Raw genomic sequence first — 5536 nt, 5'->3', positions numbered from 1 at the left:
AGAGAGAGAGAGAGAGAGAGAGAGAGAGAGAGAGAGGCCGTTCACTCCGTGCCTTCGCCGGGTTGCTGTTCACGCGGGTAGCGTCGCTCAGGTTGCCGGCGGCGGCGGGACGCCACTCGACAACGACGACGACGCCGGCACTTCCTCGCTACCGTGTCCATCTCGTGCTCCAACTCGACCGGGCGAGAGCGCGTCTCGCGCATCGAGATCGGGGAACGCGCACGCACGTGAAGATCGCCTCCGACGTTGGCGGCCGCGCGCGACGCGAATGGAAACAGACTGTACGAGGGCGGCCGCGCGCGCGAGTAGAAACGGATCGTACAAGGGCGGGCGGCCGGCCAGCCGTCTGTCCGCCTGCCTGCCTGACTGTGTCTGCCTTGCCTTCCTTTCTTACGCGCGCAGCGGGAAGGCCGTGTAGGCCGTGTTGAGCACGGCTCTCGCTACTGCCGGCTGGTACAACGTGTACCTCCGCTACTAACCTAGCGTGTCCGTCCTCTCGCGTCGCCTCGCCGTAACTCCTTCCTCCCACCACCGGCCACCCCCGCCGACCCTCTCGTCACGACTACCTGGCCAAACCCACCCTCCCCGCGCCCCGTACGACGGCGCCGATCAACCCCTAGGGCGCACGAACCACCACCCCTGCCGGCCGGAGCGGCATCGCGCATGACGCAGTGCCGTGTTTACTTCGCCGGGGTGCCAGCGAGAGAAACGTTTCTCTTTTTCTCTGCCCTTTTTCTCTGTGTATTGTGCGGATCTCGTGGGTGCTTTTGCTTTTTCCAAATGTAGCCCGGCGTTGTGCCCGGGAATGTGCTGCACGTGCGCTGCAGAGTGCTTGTCGCAAGATTAGCCTTGCGGGGCAAATGTTCAAGGGAAACCGACGAATTCGCGATCGCACGACTATTCGATCAGCTCACATCGCGCACATGTCGTTGAGTAGTTTTCCTAGAGTACAAATGCGGACATGAAAGTGGCATTGTGTGTATCCAAGGAGAAACATGTCTTAAAGATCCTCTCCACGCGAACGTGGTATCGCGAGCTACGCGCTCAACGAACTTACGTAAATTTCATGACACCGCTATGCATCTCACACGGTAAATATAAGCGTCGCACCCGCCGCTTGCGGTGTGTAATGAAAGCACTTCTTCAGCGCGCCCGACGCCGAATAAAAAGAGCGCGGTATCAAGAGCGAATCACACGATGCCGATTGCGTTGTTAGCGTGCCGCGCGATATATCGATCGAGACGTGCAAAACTGCGTACGTACGCCGCGCGTATGTTCGCGATGTTTCCGCGAGATAAGATCGAATTATACGGCAGAGACACGAGAGAAGGTGTGAGGTGCTCCCTCCCCTCTCATTCTCTCTCTACTTTATAGCTCGGTAACCGTTTGCCTCGTATTTCGCCGCGAATTGCTGGGAGACGTCGCGCCAGAGATCTCAGGAGAAATTATATCCCCCGCGCTTGTGCAGGCAAGCGGATCGGTGGCAGGAAGCCGAAAGGAAGCTCAAGGTACGACGACACGCACGGCGCCACGCGGCGGTATTCAACCAGTGGCGGCGATAGTGGATGTTGACCTACCAGCGAGTCAGCCAGCCAACCAGCTAGCCAGCCAGCCAGCCAGCCAGCCAGCCAGGGAGCGAGCGAATGAACGAGCGAGCGAACGAATTTGACTCTCTCAGTGACCGATACGTAGCAATCTGCCAATAAACCGGAGGCTGCAATGTGAACCCCGGCGCCCCTGGAGAGCCCGGGTGGATTTGACGGAGGAGATACGAGGTGCGTCGTGCGAAAAAACCATAGGGACCGGAGAACCGGACGCCGGGAAGAAAAGGGGAACGCGACGAGCTGGAGGTGGCGGCGAGAGCAAAAGAGAGACAGAGAAACAGAGAGAGAGAGAGAGAGAGAGAGAGAGAGAGGGGTTGAAGGTACGAAGAGGTGGAAGAAAGACCGTGGTGGACAGAGAGAGACGGCACACGCGGTAGCAGCTACCACGTCGTATACCAACGCCACTTCATATTGATTTTCCAGGAGGGGGGTGCAATGGCGGAGTAGAGAGAGAAAGCGCGAGACAGTGGGGCGGCCGACGGGGTGGCGGAGGATCCAAGGCGGAGGAACGAAGAGAGAGGGAGAGAAGCCGAAAGGCGGAAAGAGACAGAGCGGTCGGTCGGTTCTTCGTCGTTAACCACCGTGGCTAACCCCTAAGGTTAGGTTGAGACTGGGGAAAATGGCGGGCCGGGCGAGCATTGGAACGGCATAAAATACGTGTGCGCTTTAGCGAGTGGCGTGGCGCGCAACGACGAGGACGATGACGATGACGGGGACGGAGATAACGACGGAGCAGTCGAACGAAAATAAAAAGCAGGGCTGTGCCGGTGCGAAAGGTCAGATCGCGAATGGTGGCGAGGATGCGTATGGGATACGGAGGGATTCGCGTCTGCGTGAATAATTAAAACGGGAGCGGATGCGCGGTCAGAGTAGCGAGCGATAAATATCGGAGCGCACGCCGGGATGTTGCGTGCTTCGCCGTTTTCGAGGAGAGCAGCTCCACGTTGTTATGTTACGTTATGTTACATTGCACGACTATAGAAATAATTATAGCTACCGACTGATCGCAGATTGGATAGCGCTGGGGCCGGCGTGCGATTACATTGTTGGAGCGCGAAGAGGAAGAGTACCGAGAGCTTCAAATTTTAAGTGCCGACTGCTCCCGATCTCCATTCCGGATTTGGAAGCTTTCCGATTCGCGCGGAGGATCTCGTTTCTCTCATGCGGACGAGACGCCCGAGCTGTCCCCGAGCTACTCAGACGGGTCGATTCGTTTCGGATTGATCGCAGATAATAGAAGCGCTGAAGGAATGAGAGAAGGAACCTGTCTCTCGCCTTTATCGCATCGATTTATTCTTGTCACGGCGTGCCGGTCCGCGAGTACATGTCTGTCAATTACGCCGGTCTAGTAATAGAAGCCAATGGGAAGGAGATCGAACGAGCAAGAAATATTCGCTTTTCGACACAATGGGCCGGCTTCTGGGATATGCGCGCAAGAAGAACGTGTATTACGCGATGCAAGAAGACGGTCGTACACAAAAACGTCATGCTTCTCGTTCGCGCCGTTATTCTCACCCTTAAGCGCATTAAAAATGATCTCGAGCTCGAGTGTGATCGACGAGAATCGCGGAGAAGGTCTTCTCTGCGCTCGCGAGCTTATTATCAAGGCTCTCGTCGATTCGCGTGTGAGCAAAAAGCTCGCACGTTGCAAATTTTCCGCGAAGAAGGTGGAAGAATGAGCCGCCAGGGTGAGTCGTGATCAAGAGACCGTATTTGCACGTACGTAACCCTAATCCAACAATGGCATGACACGTATGAATCTGTTCCTTCATAATAGTTGGAAATTAGTTTGTGCCAGCACAATCGGAAGCTCGTTAAGCAATCTCACGGTTGCACACGCATGCCTGCACGGATCGTTAGCAAAATTCAACGGGGATTGCTCCGTTTCGCACGAGTGTTTGTGCAAGAAAGGTGACGTCATATTTCTTGCGAGAACGTTTCGACGGTACGGACTTGTCACTCTTCGACACGATTTCGACCGGCAACGAGCGCGATGGTATGCCCTGTAACAATGTCGTCTTAACGAGACAACTCCTTTCCACTGTAACAATAGTCGCGAAATTATTGGTCGTTGTTGGGAATGTGCGGGACGAAAATTGGTATAAGCACGCCTAGGCAAGTGGAGACGCCAGGAAAAGAGGAAGGAAGCTAGGTCGGACGCCGCGGTCTTGGCGAAGTTACACGGCGAGGTCATGCACCGCGGCGTGAAAAGAATAAGGATAAGGGATTTGTTCCACTAGAAAGTTAAAATAGCTCGGGCATAGGCACGGATCCGTTAACTTCTAAACTTTCCGTAATTAAAGGACTATGTAGCCGAGGAACGCAAGTCGGGCTGAGAGTAGCACGCAGTAGTTAAAATCGACGCTTCGTCCTCCACTCTCTGCTTTCCTTTCTCTCCCTCTCTCTCCCTCCTCTCTTTTTTCCTCTAGCAACTGCATCTCGCGTTACATCAAAGCGTAACACCGCGAGAGAAGGGAGCAAAAAAAGAATAGAAAAAGAAAGAGACCGTTGTTGCGATGCGACACCAGCAGCGACCTGCCTCGCAACGACATGTAATCAAACGATAATGCAATCGTAATGCCACTAATCTCACGCGTCATTAAATATTTAAATTTGTCCAAGTTTAACTGCTCCTTCGTATCGATCGACCGAGAAAACCAGATTGAAACTCGCGCGCACGTGTAAAGAACATTTTTACACGTCGCGATGAAATAATTTACCATTGCTGCACGCCGCCCAGAAATAATCTCTCAAACTGTTACGACGAGGGGGATGACGGAAGGAGAGAGAAAGAGGGGGAGGAGAGAAAGGAGGATATAGAAAATGTTAGTGTTGCGATTAATTTTGCAGCGAGTGTTACAACGTCGTTACACCGGCGCGATAACGAACGACATGAGCGTTAGGTTTATCGCTCGACCCTACGTGATTACAATTTCGCACGAGGGATGTACTGGACGCCGCGTTCTACGTAATATAAAGTCCAAAGCGGAAAGAGAGACAAAAACAGGGCGGCAAGGCGCGACGTGTTTACGCAAAAAATTAAAGAATAATATTGCCATTTTCTCAGGCAATATCTTGGCACACGCGCGAAATCTTTATATTCTCATTTCTGCGCGTTTGGAAACGCGAGGCCATGCCTGACAACGCGGCGACCCCGCTGTAGACCTCGCCTTCGCGTAGGCGCAAATCGAATTTGTCATAGGTAATTAATCGCACGACGACGGAGCAATCGATGAAGCTGCTAGCCTGGGCTATCAAGCCGAGTACACCAGTGGCCACTTGTTGTTGTGAATCTGCCCGTTACTTAGGTATCCGAAATGATCGGCCATTTTCACGAAAGGTGGGTAATCAATCGCAACCACGGCCAAGGGGGTCAATTCACGAGCGAACGAGGCATTGCTTTGTCAATGCCAGTCGTCGATTCTTATCTAGAGTGGTGCGCGGCCGGTTCTATGTACTTTATCGTTTCATCGCTTCGTCCCTCCCTCGGGTTTACCCCGTCGAAACGCCGAAAGCGTGTATTTTATTTCACTTTGTCTTTTCTCAAGCGCAATTTGTTAGTCGACTTGTGTTCGCGAGCAACGTCATCGAGCGATAACTCTGTCGGGAATAATTGTTCAAGTAGAAATAATTTATGCAAAAAAACGCACGTATACACCCGAGTATCGCGACTCCATCGAGATCTCCTCGGGCAGTTGTTACCCACGTCGCGTCCGTGTGCCACAATCTCCGACGATAAAAGGAAAGATAGAACTCGCCGCTCGGCTTAGCGGGGGAACATCAAGCTCGAATATAGAGGTCCCGCCGTCTCCGTTGCCGCGTGCAAACAAAATTTGAATATCAGCTATGAGATAGAAGGTCGGGTAGAGATTTGCGAGGAGGGTGGGGTGCGACAGAGTGCTTCGGGAGAGAACGAGGGAAAAAAGGAGAGG

The 5536-nt window shown here is 53.5% G+C and overlaps 1 protein-coding gene across 1 annotated transcript in view; it reads right to left on the bottom strand.

Annotated features, from left to right (window-relative positions):
• Positions 1-503, bottom strand: part of LOC116842854 — a 140762-nt gene extending 140259 nt beyond the window's left edge. Inside the window, exon 1 of the mRNA XM_032812602.1 lies at positions 153-503. The gene's annotated coding sequence lies outside the window, so the exon portion shown is untranslated. The remainder of the gene's footprint in view (positions 1-152) is intronic.
• Between the last annotated feature and the right edge of the window lie 5033 nt (positions 504-5536).

The sequence above is a fragment of the Odontomachus brunneus genome, unplaced genomic scaffold, assembly GCF_010583005.1.
Source record: "Odontomachus brunneus isolate Ranch 3 - 2012 unplaced genomic scaffold, Obru_v1 Obru_scaffold_027, whole genome shotgun sequence".
Classification (NCBI taxonomy): Eukaryota; Metazoa; Arthropoda; class Insecta; order Hymenoptera; family Formicidae; genus Odontomachus; species Odontomachus brunneus.
The sequence above is the reverse complement of the archived record's forward strand: the minus strand, read 5'-3'. Positions and strand labels throughout refer to the sequence as shown.